The 16,487-nt window shown below is 42.3% G+C and overlaps 1 long non-coding RNA gene across 3 annotated transcripts in view; it reads right to left on the bottom strand.

Annotated features, from left to right (window-relative positions):
* LOC114041090 overlaps positions 1-8,180 on the bottom strand; it is a 10,086-nt gene extending 1,906 nt beyond the window's left edge. The window contains exons 1-4 of one of the 3 annotated variants that reach the window (XR_003568877.1): positions 6,938-8,180; positions 6,071-6,383; positions 5,079-5,232; positions 4,646-4,814 (exon numbers count right to left, since the gene is read on the bottom strand). This is a non-coding gene — a long non-coding RNA (uncharacterized LOC114041090). The remainder of the gene's footprint in view (positions 1-4,645; positions 4,815-5,078; positions 5,233-6,070; positions 6,384-6,937) is intronic. The other 2 variants (XR_003568875.1, XR_003568876.1) reach the window with 2 other exon arrangements.
* Between the last annotated feature and the right edge of the window lie 8,307 nt (positions 8,181-16,487).

Here is a 16,487-nt window from a genome sequence, read left to right as displayed (position 1 = left end):
CTCTCTCTCTCTCTCTCTCTCTCTCTCTCTCTCTCTCTCTCTCTCTCACACACACACACACACACACACAGAGATGCTATTCATCTAGTGACATTTACTTCTTTGCCATTCCTCACACAAGACACTCCATCTCCCAATTCCATTCATTTTCACTGGCTATGAAACCCATGCCTGGAATTCTCTCCTTCCTCATCTCTGCCTCCTGGTTTCCTTGGTTTCCTTCAATTCCCAGCTAAAACCTCGCTTCCACAGGAAGCGTTTCTTGATTCCCTTTAATTCTAGTGGCTTCTCTCTATTGATTATCTCCAACTTATTTTTGTCTGTATTTTGTTTGTATATAACTGTTTGCATGTCTCCCCCACTAGATTGTGAGCTCCTCCAGAGTAGGAATTGTTTTTTGTCTTTCTTTGTACCCCAACTGCTTCACACAATCCCTGGCATAGAGTAGATTCTTAATAAATATTTGTTAACATATGAGGTAGCACAGTGGATAGAGTATGGTACCTGGAGCCAGGGAGACCTGAATTCAAATCCTGCCTTAGGCACTTACTAGCTATATGAACCTGGGCAAGTTACTTGATCTCTCTTTGCCTCAGTTTCCTTATCTATAAAATTGGGATAATGAGAGCCACTACTTCACAGTATTGTTGGGAAGATTGAATGAGACATTATACATGTGTGTGTACATACATATATTCCTAGTGCTTTACAAACTTTAAAGCACTACATAATGGCTAGCCATTGTTATTAAAGCTCTATTTCGGCAATTTGTACATAAGCAACTATGTCTATAAGCCTGAGTCAGCCTCCTGTCAAATGAATCCATGTAACAGCAACTGAAAGTCAAAAGATGATGCCACCAACATGAGACCACTACCAGAGAAGTGGGGAGGCTTCTAATAATTCTCAACCTTAATAGGCATTGGTTCCTTGATGTGGATTTGGAGAAGGCTATTGGAATTGCCCTAGTGGGCAAGATATCTCGGGTAATTTTAAAACATGTCAGAATTCTGCTTAAAATTGACAAATTCATGCAATCAATAGTAGGAAAAGGTGCTGGATTCATAATCTCATCAGACCTCAGTTCAGACCCTGCCTCTCCTACTTACAATCTGATTGTCCTTAAGCAAGTCACTTAAACTCTCAGGGTCTCAGTTTCTTGATTTGTAAGATAAGAACTCTCTGGCTTCTGAGGTCCCTCTCAGCTCTAAATCTTTGAACTATGAAAAGTGGGATGTTTGGAAGCTTGAAATTGTACTGTTATAAATTTGTCCCATTGATGTCTCATTTAGTGTGATGCGAGTCTGTGGTGTGGCACTTAGGAGGGAGAAAGGAGTTGGGCTGGGCACATAATAAGAGAAAAAGAGCTAAAAGTTTTGGAGGGATGTAGCAAGAGTTTACTGAACGTAGAGGGGAGACAGTCCATAGATTGTAACAAACTGTGTTAATAGTATAAAGTCACGGGGCATTTGCTAATTTCGTAATTAGTTACCAACTTCGGAATATTTAGACAGATAGCCTGTGGAATATCCTACAATGATTTTAAGCAGTAGTATTCACTGTTTAGGGAACAACTGATTGGGACTGTAACTATTTTGACCTTTAACTGATGGCACTGTTGGATACTGGATTAGGCACTGAAAGTTTACCAGGTTCACTAAATTAGAAAATAGGGCTGATGCTGGCAGTTATATCTGATAAATCAACAAGCCACCAAGCAAGGGGAGAAAGTTTGCAGGCTACTGATGAGGGCACTGAGAAGCATGTCACAATGATAACTCCACCCTGCATAGCTGAATGGCATCCCTGGGCAAACCTGGGAAACCAGTGTGAAGAAGATTGGGACAGGACCTTCCTGACTTAGTTCCCATTTTCTTCCCTCCCCTCAAATGTGCAGGCCCATCTAGTTGACCACAGGCTTCAGTACTGTACCTATTTAAATAAATTTAAATAAATGCTAGTTGACTTGATTTGACTTGTATCCCTTGGATAGTGTGAAACTATAGCATATGATCTAGTTCTTCCCAACCTTGCCCAGGATCAAATAAGACACAAAGAAACTAGGCCAGGCACTGCTGTGCTGCTTCTTAGATATAGACCTAATAGGACAGAAGCACTAGCATCCTAAGAGTGCTCCTTACCCTATCTCACACTAAATTCTTCTAGTCCTTAAAGAAGATGGCCAATAACTCTAATATGGGCATTGGTGGAAACCTACCTGGCTATGGCAGAAAAGGTTGGAGAATCTGGCTAGAACATTAAAGAGATGGAAGGGTCATGAATGCTTCTAAAACATACTTGACACTGAGAATTCAAAGTGGGGGTAGGGCGCATCACAACTCTTTGCTCTGTTCAAGCTTGGGTTGGCAACATCCCTTTGCCATCCTGTGGATGTTGTGGGAACAGGTACAATCCAAAAGTTAAAACAAACTTCCCCATGCTAACCCTGGGAACGTGCCTGGTATGTACAACATGTTTGGAAGAGGATGAATACCCCCTGGGTCAAATTGAACTGAACCCAAGTCCCTTCACCCAAGCCACTTTGCCTAGAGAATCTATATAAGTATCAAATCCCAGCACCACCACCACTTAGATGGCAGGTACTTAAGCCCTTAGAACACTGACTGGTATAAATCCTACCCAGTTATAGTGTATTATTCTTGTGATAAGTTGCTGTAATATATTTGCTGCTATTTTATTTAAAAATTTTGCATCTATTTTCATTAGGGAAATTGGCCTATCATTTTCTTTCTGTTTTGACTCTTCCTGGTTTAGGTATAAGCATCATATTTGTATCATAAAAAAAATTATGTAAGACTCCTTCTTTGCCTATTTTCCCAAATAGTCTATATAGTATTGGAATTAAGTGTTCTTTAAATGTTTGATAGAATTCGCTTGTAAATCTTTTGTATTACTGTCATTCTCTTGAATGAAGTTATTGGTTGTTCCTATGATTTGTTATTTGACCCATTCATTCTTTAGAATTAGGTTATTTAGTTTCCAATTATTTTTTTAGTCTATCTTTCCATGGCCCTTTATTACATATAATTTTTATTGCATCATGATCTGAAAAGAATGCATTTACTATTTCTCCCTTTCTGCATTGGATTGTGAGGTTTTCATGCCCTAGTACATGGTCAGTTTTTGTGTATGTGCCACGTTCTGCTGAGAAAAATGTATATTCCTTTCTATCCCCTTTCAATTTTCTCCAGAGGTCTACCATATCTAACTTTTTAAAAATTCTATTCACCTCCTTAACTTCTTTCTTGTCTATTTTGTGGAAAAATTTATCTAGTTCAGAGAGGGGGAGGTTGAGGTCACCTGCTAGTATAGTTTTGCTGTGTATTTTCTTCCTGTAACTCCCTGAACTTCTCCTCTAAGAATTTTGATGCTATACAACTCGGTGCATATATGTTTAATAATGATATTACTTCATTGTCTATGGTGCCTTTTAGCAGAATGTAGTTTCCTTCCTTATCTCTTTTTATAAGATGTATTTTTGATTTTGCTTTATCAGAGGTCAGGATTGCTACCCCTGCTTTTTTAACTTCAGCTGAAGCATAATATATTCTACTCCAGCCTTTTACCTTTATCCTGTGTCCCTCTGTTTCAAATGTTTTTCCTGTAAAACAGGAAAATGATAAATGTTGGAGAAGATGTGGGAAAATTGAACACTAATGCTTTGCTGGTGGAGTTGTGAAATGATCCAACCATTTTGAAGAGCAATTTGGAACTATGTCCAAAGGGCTGTAAAAATGTGCATACCCTTTGACCCAGCAACAGCACTTCTAGGGCTGTATCCCAAACAAATCCTAAAAATGGGAAAAGGACCCACATGTACAAAAATATTTATAGCAGCTCTTTTTATGGGAGCAAAGAATTGGAAATTGAGGGGCTGCCCATCAATTAGGGAATAACTGAACAAGCTGTGGTATATGAATGTAATGGAATACTATTGTGCTATAAGAAGTGATAAGCAAGCAGACTTCAGAAAAACCTGGAAAGGCTTGTATGGACTGATGCTAAATGAAGTGAGCAGAACCAGGAGAACATTGTACACAGTAACAGCCATATTGTGCGATGACTAACTTTGATAGACTTAGCTCTTCTCAGCTATGCAAGGATCTAAGACATCTCCAAAAATCTCATGATGGAAAATGCTATCCACATCCAAAGAAAGAACTATGGAGTTTGAATGCAGATTGAAGCGCATGATTTGCTCTCTTTTTCTGTTTTCTTTTGCTTCCTCTTTGTTATGGTTCCTTCTATTGGTTCTAATTCTTCCTTACAACATGACCAATGTGAAAATACATTTAATAAGAATGTAAAGGAAAGAAGTTGGTAAACACTGAACAGGAGAAAGCCAAATAACATCACAGAAAAATAAAATTGTTTCTACTTTAACAAACAAACAAAAAAGAACACTGGCTGGTACACTATCCCATTAGGGATCACACCTTAGGGCTATCTGGACACTGATAGCATCACTCTTTCACTGGGTAAGCAGCCTTCACCAGAGCTCATGCTTGCAACCCCATTCTAGGTGACAGGAAACCCTTTGAACACAGTACCACGATGCTGTTTAGCCCCACCTCCACAAACATAGTGCAAGGTACTTCAGTGGCTGTGCAGCCCCAACCCATACCTTCACTGCCACAATTCACTTTATCGAAAAGTGGGAAGTGCGTGACCACTGGTGCATTCTCCCCTTCAAAGATGTACAAGTCAGAGGGAGCCTTGGCTTCTTGGTCGAGCTTAGCGTCATCCACCAGAGGGAAGGGAATATTGCAGGCTTTGCAGTACTTTTCTGTGGCCTTGATTGTGTGAGGAGAGGGGATACAGACACATTGTAACTACACCTGAGGGCTCCAGAGCCTGAAGGGTCTCTAAGACTTTCAAACCTCCTCCCAAAATTACACCTTCTAGAGAGGCTATTTCAGAGAGAGAAAAGGAGTGAATGAATGTCATACTATGAATTGGGGATTAGGACTCGGGGTCTCATGTCCCGAGCAAGGGCTCTTTCTTGCTTTATTGCTCCTGACTAGGTTCTTTGGAGGGGAAAATGCCCTTCCTGTTACCTCAAATGGATCCCCTTCACTGAAGTCAAAGGACAGGACGATATCAGTGTTCCGAATGGGGGGCAGGACCAGAGAAAGGCAGAGTTAATAGCCAAGCCAGCATCCATCAAATACATAGTTTCCTGATGTGTAGGAAGTGTATCCTCAGTGTTGCCTAAGGGAAAAAAAGACCAAAGACCCTCACAAAATCAGGGAATCTCAGAGCTGGAGTGGGCCCAACCAGTTCCTGAATCAGAGTCACATGAGCAATAGCATAGAAAGAAACAAAACTTCAGAGATGTGAGTCTAGCTGTGACCTCATCCACCATCAACCAGAGACACATTCTCTTCCATTCACTAATAAGAAATCATTCTATGGATGCCCCATTGAAATCCCTGTAACACTTCCCACTCTTGCTTTTTTTCTCTACTTTCTGATTTTTTTTCTCATCCCCCATGCCAAAAGGACTTCATGGAAGATGTTTGGTGGGGTGAGAAAGTGGGAAGGTGAGTAGAGGAATATATTCTATCTTCAATTATGTGAAGGGTGGCTATGGGAAAGGCTGATTTAATTGTGCTGCCTTGCCCCAGAAAGCAGAACTAGGAGCAATAGAGAAGAGGAAATATTATGGCAGCAAATTTCACCCAGATGTGAGGAAAAACCTCCCAACATGTCACTCCATCTCTTGACTCTAGGCATTTTTGTGGTTGTCCCCCATGCTTTTAACACTCTTCCTCCTCACCTCTACCTGCTGGCTTCCTTCATTTCCTTCAAGTCTCAGCCAAGTCTCACTTTCCTAAAGAACCCTTTCCTGATCCCCCTTCATATTAGTGCCTCCTTCTCTTGATTTCCCCCAATTTGTCCTGCCTCAATCTTGTTTGGACATACTTGTTTACATGTTGCCTTCACCATCACACTGCAAACTCCTGGAAGGCAAGGACTGGTTTTCTTTTTTACTTTTCTTTGTATCCCCAGTGATTAGCACAGTGCCTGGAGTAGAGCAAGTGCTTACCAAATGCATGTTGATATGACACAGCACAACAAAGATACTCGTCCCAACTACAATGGGCCATCTCAGGATGTTCTCACTATCGCTGAAGATCTTCAAGCAGAAAGGGGATAACCACTTCCCGGTGATGATATGCAGCTGTCAAGATCTAACCTGGATAATGGTGACCACTCCAGTCCTTTCCTACTCAAATACTGCGATGCTAAAAAGCCCTTACCATACTTATACAGAAAGTTATTTGTTGTTCCCCACTTCCATCTTAAGATACAGTCCATGGTCTTCCAGAAGAAAGTTAGGAAAGATGCCTTCTTCTTACCTAGAGGAAGAGACATCAGTATCAGAATCAAAGATGTCTGTAAAAGAAGTCCAGTGTTGGGAAAAGCAAGGGGAAAAAACCCAGATAAGTTGTGTAGGAAAAGCAAAGAAAGTAGGGCTCTTAAATCTGAGTTTGGGACCTGGCTCTAGTGCTTACTAGCTATGTGGCCTTGCTCAAGCTATTTAACTCATTGGATCTCAGTTTCCTTCTCCATAAAATAAGGGGGTTGGACTAATTCAACTCTAAGATGCTGTACAGCTCTAAATCCTATGATCCTGGGATAGTCTAGTCTAAGAATTGGACCTTGGGTCAACCCTTGACCCTCTCTGAGTCTCAGTTTCATTACCATGAAGCAAAGGAGTTTGGAAGAGGCATTCTCAGATAGTCCTTGAGCTATGATATTTGTTAAATTTTGGTTTATTGCATTCCACTCCCTGCTGTCCTCAGTTGCCTCCAGGGAATACATTGGCCACCTACCATTAGATAGATATAGGATGGGTATCCCCCAAGACGGTACAAGAGCAGCTGCAGGAAAATTTTTAAATTGCACTCACTCTCTTTGACCAAATGTTGCTAGAAGGTCTATTCCACCAAGTCCTGAATGAAGTGTCTCTGTTCATCTTGAGAGGTCTGGTGTAACTTCCCGATCATCTGGTGAGTCAAAGTTGCAACTTCAGAAAAATATTTGTTCCCTGTGGCCAGAAAGAGGATGTATCAGTCTCTACCCCCTCTGAGGGCTCCATAAATGCTGACTGATTGGCTCTGTGTCATAGCCCTTTGCCCAGGAATTCAGCTAGTCTAAAAAAAGGTAGGACAAGAAGTGTGGGGGAAAAAACTGTGGAAAGCAAAGTGTGAAAGCATCCTTCTGGACTTTATATGCATCCTGATATGCCCTGACTGGCTATGTCAGCATCCTGGCCAGATCACTCTAGACCTCACACAGGATCTTCACCTAGGAAATTCTGTCAAATGCTCTTGGAGGACATAGCACCTGAGACTGTTAGGGTAGTCCTCAAGAGTTTTAAGGAAAAAAAAAACAAAAAAATTGCTCCCTATCTCTGCTTTTATGCTCATAATGTCATCCCTGGATTCTATCTCAGCCAGGTGCCAAATCTCTTCCCTTAAACTGGGGACCCTCTGAAATGAGGTCTATATTGTTAGGCCAGGATTGGCTCAATGGTACAGGTATGGCTCTTCCCTCTGACTAAAGGATCCCCCAAGGGCAGGACTGTGTCTCAACCTCACACCATAGACTCATACAGGTAAAAAAAAAAGCTGCTCTTTTAAACTAGCAGCTGCTCAAAAGTTGATGTCTTGTCTTATTCTTCATGTCAAAGCCTTCCTGAGGATAGAGTTGATAAAAGATAAAAGACCTAGGTAAAGGACACCCCCCACACACTTCAGGATTAAGCCCTCATTGTGTAGTAGCAAGAAGCCTAGATTTGAAGTCAGAAGACCCTCGTTTACCTCCCAGCTTTACCCCTAAGTGCTAGTTGGTTCTAAAACAAATCCTTCATGTTTTTTTTTTTCTGCACAATGAGGGCAAGAGTCATTCTAGTTTTCAGATCCTATGAGTTTCTATTCATAGGAGAGGCTTTCTCCATGGTACTGAACACCTTACAGAAACTACCACCATCACTTCCTACCTGTCATTATACCCTGCAGATTTTTATGGATGTCTCCTGAACAGTCTCCATCTATTACAGAGGTGGAAACCAAGTTGAATAGTTGATCCATGGTAGTATTCAAGGCAACTCCTGATAAGAAAAGTCACAATATAAATAATATTCCTTCTTTCTGACTCCCCCAGGCTCCAGGAGCTGATCAGAAGTGGCTGAGAGATGGAGAACCCTCTCTTCAGGTAGGAGGCCTAGAGAAATTTATCTGTTCAGAGGTAGATACCTACTGGTCCAACCTTGAAGGCACTTGGAGGACTCAATAATTCTAGCCTTTAAGCCATCATCAAAAGTTGTACCAATACCAAGATCCCTAGAGAGAAGAAATCCATGACATCCTTCGGTCACCTATATTGATCATCCTACGTGCACATTCTTCTCCAGAGTCATGGTAAATCTCCCTTGCTGGATAGCAGCTAATTTAGGGGAAAGAGCACCTTGAAATGAATTTTGATCCTGGTTCTGGCATTTCCTACATGTGTGACAGTAGTCAAGACACTTCCCTCTCTGGCTGCCTCAGTTTCTTAATCTCTAAAATGAGGGGAATGACATTTGCATGATCTATTTCCCCAGGTTCTGTTGTAGAGAGTGATTTGTAGGCCTTAAAGCATTATGAATATAGGAGTAATTATTGTTTTTTTTACTATTTTTGTTACTCATGAAGATGGCTGAGTGAAATGCTATGTCACAGCCCAATTCTCTTTCCTTTCCTCAAATAGTAAGAAATGTAACAGAAGAGAAGGATGGTTATGATGGCTGTCATCAAGTATTTCAAATCAACCATTCAAGCAATCAAGTATGTATTAAGAGTCTACCATGTGCTAGGTACTGGGGTTATAAATACAAAGAATAGAGGAATTCTTACTATGATGAAGTTTACATTCTACTGAAGGAAACCACCAGTGTATATATAATGATATACAGAATAAATATAGGGATAAGGACTTAATTTGTAATTTCATTGACATAGGGAATACCCAGGAAAGGAAAACTCCCTCCACCAATGCAGAAAATCAATATCTCAGCAATTTAAAATCCTAGAGAGTCGCCTAGAATACCATGCCCTGGGTCATGGTCAGAATGGTTTTAAGACAGTGCAAATGCACAAGCAAGAGGGTTAGCTTATCTAGTGAAAACAAAAGGTGTCTGCTGTTGCATGCCAGTGGGTCCCCTAGCTGACGTAGTGCACTTAGTCAGCTATCCCACCCAAGCCTTCGCTTGCATACTCACCCCGCAGTCTTCGGACGTCTCCGGACCCCGTGGTGAGAGGGGAATGACTAGACAGAACACCCGAGTTGGCAGTTGCGTCTTTATTGATTACATTGCTTGCTAAACTAAACTTGCTCTGCTCACTCCCTGCCCCAAGTCCTAACTTCCCACCCCCTCCTCGCTGCCCCTCAACTCCCCCGAACTCCTCCCCCCTACGCCTGTGCTCCTCCTCCGTTCCTCCTTCGTAGGTGGAGCTCCGTCCTGTTACAGAGGCCCTCCCAGTGCCCATTCGACGGTTGGTAAACGTCATGTGTCTCTGGGTAAGCCCAGGCGCTCCTGGGCAGGTAATAACCTCCAGGCGTCTCAACTCCCCTACAGGAGGCCGGAGGTCCAGAGCAGGGCCCTAACAACCTGCCTTGGCATTTCTTGTCTGTACACCTAGGGAGGCTGACTGAGTTGTCCTAAAGCTATTTCACAAATTGATGTGTTGAATCTCAAAGGGATGAATGAGGAACATAGTTAATGAGTATGGTTCCCACGGAGCATAAAGGGTCATGCTGTCAGACATGATTCAAGAACCATTGAATCCCGTTCACATAATCCAGCTCATTAAAATTTCAAGCAAGATGGGCACCTAAACAACAGGGTCACTGGAAGTTTTGAGACAATTGGGTAAGACTCATATATTCTAGTGAATTTCTTGCTTTCCAACATGGTACTGCCCCAACAGCAACCCTAAGTTCAAAGACTTCATGGGGAACTACTCTACAAGTGTGTAAATTGTGATCCCTTTGTTATGTGACCTTTTTGGTTGCTTAAGGGAGTTTAAGGGAGCAGAAAAAGAGTATTCAGGTGAAAGATAATGACAAAATGAACTTGAAAAGAAATTCAACCCATAAAAAATTATTGAGGAGAGATGCAGATGTCCTATGGAGTTGAGAGAAAACTGCTTCTCGCATAAATTTATTAACAGGACATGATGGAAGACACAATCAACTGAGGTAGGGAAGACGAGGGCATTGTGGTCTATCTGCTCATTTACATATGATAATGTACACAATTTGAATATTTAAATAGAAATTATCAATCCAATACTTGTTTAGAATGCTTGGAACAGACATATAAGGCTACTGGGATCATTGTTGCAAGAAAGGGGGAATTTTTTTTAGTTTCACTTCATAAGATAGAAATATGTCACCATTTATAAGGAGGCCCTGATTCCAAGCATTATAAATTACATGGAGAAAACCAGAAGATATAGAAAATAGCACAGGAGAAGCTGAGTACAAGAGGAGACAGAAGCTAAGAAGAGAAGGCATAGAGAAAAGCACCTGATGAAACACAGAATATAGAAGCTGACAGGGACCGAGCAAGGGTGACAGGTAGACCTTGCAACTGAAGTCAGTAGCTGTTTGATTGGAGAAGAGCTCTGTAGGTGCTTGAAGTGGTTGGAGAACATCAGAATCCTCCCTCTATGGAAAGAGAAGTTAGGCTCACTGTCAACTAGTGCCACTTGTGAGACAGGAAACCTTTCAGGAGCACCTGTGTTGCTCTTTACTATGCTTTGTAGTTTGAGAAGGGAGAACTTTTTGTAGTTCATAGAGAACGGATCTGATTATGTTGGCTGGTTCCAGACTTAATGGAACTGCTTTTCACCAAAAGAGCACAATATTATATTTTGCTAAAAGAGCTCAACACTTTATGAATGCCTTGCCACTGGCAGCTATGTGCTAAAAAGAACTTGTCACTGCTTTAGTAGCCCAAAAGTAGCAGTCTGGTGGCTTTGCTCAACAGGAGAACAAGGGGGTGAAAAATGATTTTGCCCACCAAGTGATGCATGGTGCATACTAAAGAGGTCAAAAATTCTGAAGACAATTCCAGAGTCATTTGTTGCCCCAGGCACATGGCTTTTTCCACTTATTTGACTTACTGCTTGACTTCAGTGGATGTGTGTCCACTGCACTCTCCCTGTCCCCTCCCTTGGGGACACTCTGCATTAGTCAGAGTGTGATCTAGGCTTATGGGTAGACTAACTTTTCCTTTATTCCTGTGTTTGGCTACTATTGAGTAAATGTTATGGTTACTTTTGCTTTTCCCTTATTACTTAGTAAATACTTCATGTTTAAGAGTTAATGGTCCCTTTTTCTCTCTGATCTCCTAAATCTAACTCAGTTGACTGGGTGTCCCTAAGATTATTTCACAAGTGACCTGCTGAATCTCAGAGGAATGAAGCTGTGAACATCGGGAGCATGGCTCCCACTGAGTACAAGGGCAGGGCTGTTAGGTACCATTCAAAAGCCACTGATTCCAGTCCACATAATCCAGCTCATGAACGTTTCAAGCAAGAGAAGTGTATTTATTTGGCCATAATCACCCAGTTTGACCTTTTTAAAACTGATCCATGGTCCAGCAAGGTGGCACAATAGATAGAGCACCAGCCCAGGACTCAGAAGGATTCCAGTCCAAATCTAGCCACAGACGCCTACTAGCTGTGTGACCCTAGGCATCAGGCACTTAACCCTGATTGCCTCAAGAAAAGCTGCTCCTTGACTCCCAGGGCCAAGTCCTTTCCAAGACATGAGAGGATCCAAGCTCAGGACCTTACCTTCAGGACAATTAATGAGCTTTTCTTCCTGGGTGCTTGAACCATGGATGAATTTCCCCCAGAAATCTACAAGGAGAATGGAAATTCTTTCACTAGGGGTTAAGTGAAAGGCCCATCTGGGCCCCCAAACCCCACTTTGTTCCTCTTCCCGCCTGCTCTGAACCCTGATGAAAGCCTGTTTCTCACACCTACCCCAGACGGTTTTGAGAATAGTATGCATGTCAGCCAGAGCACTGCCACAGACTGCTGTAGAGAGGAGGAGAAGATCACAGAAAGGAATGAAAGACTGAGTTCTCATTCAGCACTTTGTCTCTCTAATACCAAAATAACACTGCTCTGTCCATTTGCCCTGCCTCTGCCCTTCAGACCAGCAGAGAGTACAGATGCTCAAGTTGGCAGTAGGGATATGGAAGTCACGAGTATTTTACATCTGGGTACCAAATTACATGAAGAGTTCACAAGATTTTATACTAGGGTTTGCATCAGGAAGTAACTTCACACAGTTCTGCAGAGGCTTTTCAAGCTACTCCCCTTCTCTCATGGAATCCCAAAGGCAAGGAACCTCTGGGAACCAGGATTCTACTTGGATGCCAAAGGTGTGAGAGTAACATGTGAAGGAGGGACAACCCCATGGCTCCTGTTGCTCTGCCTCTTGTTGGAGGATAGGTGTAGTCCTGACCTCGCAGGGAGGAAAAATCCCTTTCAGGTTTTTCTTGGATGAGCTTCCCTCCCTCAAACTTGCTCCCACAGTGAGTGGTAGAGACATAAGCACCAGGTGTTGAGAAGCCAGCCCAATGAGGAGTGAATTCAAACCAGGCATCTGGGAAGATAAGAAAAATGTGGCTTTGGTGAGCAGTTTTTACACCAGGGTAGGAGTCACAACATGATGAGGTTCACACCCAGAAACATTCACACCAGGGTCTGGGGTTTCCATAAGGATAGACTCAAATCACCCTGGGGCTTTATATCCAATTGTATTCACACTAAGACAGGTTCCCACTTCAAGATCCCTGTCACCAACTTTCTCCAGAGAGATCTACTCACTATATAAGTCTCTTCCTAGTGACTCCCTGACACCAACTAATTGAACCTAATCAGGAAATGAGACTGGACCAAACTCAGTGAGCAAAAACCTGACTGGTCAGTCAGTCATTCACATTGAATGAAGTGAAACGACCTTGTACAGAATGCACATTCAGATTATTGAGGAAACTGAATAAGCGCTTTATAACCCTGCAAACTGCTTGCTCGCATCTTGTGGGCGAGCTATAATTAGTAAGCCAGCCTAGAACCCAGTTGACTCCAGGCTCTAGTAACTTAGGGTAGAAGCTCTCCAGCTCAAGGTCAAATGTGGTAACATTTGTCAAGTGCCAGCCCGGTGCCTGGCACATAGTAGCTTAATGAGTGCTTATTTTCTGCTGTTCCCCAGGCCTCGAAGAAGAAATCACTGAGAAGACAGAAGAGGAAAGCCCCTTGGTCTCCTGCCCCCTACCTTGACCAGAGAAAGTCCTTCAGAAAGACAGAGATGTTAAACCTTTTCACTGATGTTCTACCAGTGTCCCCAGAACAGTGGCAGCTGCTTATGATGTCTGCATTGGGAGTCAAGGAATTCCTGGATAGGGGAGATAGACAAGACAAGACGAGGAAAGACGGACTCAAGACTCTGAAAGGAGCACAGCGGAAAAGCTGCATTATAACCAAAGGGGACAGCTTGAAGACTCCAGCAATAGAACTGCCCACATCAGGAGTCGTGAATTGACCCATTTGCCACAGTCACTCCCTAAGCTTGAGCCCACTTTCCCCCCTGGACTCTGTAGGTATTGGTGGAAAAGTGTGTCAGAGACTTCTGGAGGGAAATTTTTGTACCAACTGTTTTCACTAAACCACCTTAGTAAAAAGCCCTTTCTATTTTTTTAGGCAACTGGGGTTAAGTGACTTGCCCAGGTTCACACAGCTAGTAAGTGTCAAGTGTTTGGTCTGAGGCCGGATTTGAACTCAGGTCCTCCTGACTTCAGGGCCGGTGCTCTATCCACTGTGCCATCTAGCTGCCCCTAAAAAGCCCTTTGTAAGAGCTAATTAGATCTGGCTAAGTCATTGATTTTCACTGATCAACACCAGGAGAAGCATCCTGATGGGACCCCTAGAAAAATAGTACTACAAAAGACACCTCTCAGGACTAGCCCAAAAGCCTTGAGGGGAGAAGCCGCAGCTGAGCCCCAGGGACCCATCTTGTTAGTTCCAATAGAGTTGGGAGAGAAAGGCCCTAGAGAATGCACCATAGAGTGCTTGATTTGGCTAACAGTAAAAAGACTTAATAACTCTGATCACCACAAGGAATCATGACAACTCCAAAAGATTTATAATGGAACATGCTATCCACCTCCAAAAGGAGAAATGATGGACTCAGAGAGCAGACTGAAGTATATTTTTTCTCTTTCTTTTCCTTTTTTTTGGTGGGGGGAGGTGGGTAGGGAGATAAGGGACTTTGCTAATGCAGAACTTTATTTCCTATGACTTCTTATTTACAACGGGTTTTCCTTTTCTTGCCTTCTCAGTGGGTGAGTGAGAAAATTGGAACAGAAAATCAAATTAAATTCAATTTTTTTAAAGGAGAGAAGAAGCTTTCTGTGAACATAGTTACTGCCAGAATTTGTTTTGTATGATTATACTTACTTGTAATGGGTTTTGGTTTTCTTGTTTTCTCAATGGATAGAAAAAGGGAGAAGATTCAAAACTGAAAATAAAATGAAATTGAGCTTTTAAAAAGTAAATATTTTTTCTAAAGTCTAATCAACACTACTGTCTGATTGTAGAAAACATGCTGGTGGGAAATCACAAACAGTAGTCCTAAAAACACAGACCCTCACAGTTACCCCTAGAACCCTCAAAAGAATCATATCTAGCCACCCTCTAGGGGACCAGCCTTTAGATGCCAGTGAAAGTTGTTGAAAAAGTCACAGAAGGGTGCTACATAGACATCTGCCAGAGCTCTCTCTCTCTGTCAAAAGCAGGACAGCTAATAACTTCAGAATAGAGATGATAACATCAGTAAAGAAACGATAACTGAATCTGTGGAAGCTAATGAGAGAGAAAAGGGCCCATATCAGAGCCTTTGGGTATATCACAATCAGAGGGTGTGACATGGATGCAGATCTAGCAAAGGAGGCTGAGAAAAAGTGGCAGACAAGTAGGAGAACTGAGAGAGAACAATATCACAAAAACCCAGAGAGAAAAAGTTTCCAGGACAAGATTGTGATCAACAATGTCAAAAGTTGTAGAGGTGGGGCAGCTAGGTGGTGCAGTGGAGAGAGCACTGGCCCTGGAGTCAGAAGGACGTCAGTTCAAATTCGGCCTCAAACACATAACACTTGTTAGCTGTGTGACCCTGGGCAAGTCACTTAACCCCATTGCCTAGCCAAAAAAAAAGTTGTAGAGGTGTCAAGAGGTATGAGAATCAATAAAAGGCATCACATTTAACATATTTAAAATTTAATAAATCATTGGTAACTTTGAAGAGAATAGTTTTAGTTGAATGATGAGATCAGAAGCCTGACTGCAGGGAATTTAGAAAAGATTTAGTAATTGAAATTATCCATTTTACCTAACTTTGCTTTCAGTCTCTTCTTTATTCATAAATTGTTTGCCTATCCATAAGTCTGATGGTTGGTTATTGTCCTTCATTCTAGGAGAGGCTCAAAATGACCTCACTGTGCTAGAATCAAGTCACAGTGTGGCCAACTGTGGCTGAGAAGAACAATTTGAGCTCAGAATGCTCTGCCACAGGTTGGGCACAAACAGTCCATGTGAACGTTTGGGGTGGATTCTCTAAATCTGCACGTCTCGTCTTTCTTTTGAGCTACTTCAATTCTGCTTTGTTCATACAACAACACCTTCTCTGATGTGGGCATGCTATGCTGAGGGGTCCTGGGCCAGTGTCTCTCATGTCATGCGATTGATACAAAGTTCTTAAGAGAGACTTTGAGAGTGTCCTTGTATTACTTCTTCTGACTGCCCTGTGAGCACCTGCCCCCGTGAGTTCTCCACAAAATAGTCTTTTGGGCAAGCATACGTTTTGTATTCAAGTAACGTGGTTGTCCTATCGGAGTTGTGTTCCCTGCAGTAGAGTTTGAATGCTTGGCAGTTTGGTTTAAGAAAAGGCCTTAGTGTCTGGTACCTTATCCTGCTGGGTGATCTTCAGAATCTTCCTAAGACAATTCAAATGGAAGGGATTTAGTTTTCTGGCATGGAGCTGGTATCCTGTCCAGGTTTCACAGGCATACAACAATGCATTCAACACAGTGCCTCTGTAGACGCCAGTTTGGTAGTCAGTCTACTACCTCTTCTCTCCCACACTTTCCTTTGGAGCCTCCCAAATACTGAGCTAGCTCTGGCAATGTGTGCATCAGCCTCATTACCAATGTAGACATCCAATGTCTACATTGTATACACTACCAAGGTAAGTGAACTTGTCCGCAATGTTCAGAACTTCTCCATTTGCTGTAACCAATGGTTCTGTGTATGGATGGTGTGGTGGTGACTGATAGAGCACCTGTGTTTTCTTGGTGTTAATTGTTAGACCAACATTAGCACAAGCAGCCAGGAATCCTACATCTC

Source organism: Vombatus ursinus, unplaced genomic scaffold, assembly GCF_900497805.2.
Source record: "Vombatus ursinus unplaced genomic scaffold, bare-nosed wombat genome assembly UNPS02014165.1, whole genome shotgun sequence".
Classification (NCBI taxonomy): domain Eukaryota; kingdom Metazoa; phylum Chordata; class Mammalia; order Diprotodontia; family Vombatidae; genus Vombatus; species Vombatus ursinus.
Note: the sequence above shows the minus strand (reverse complement) of the source record. Positions and strands in the feature narration are given on the sequence as shown.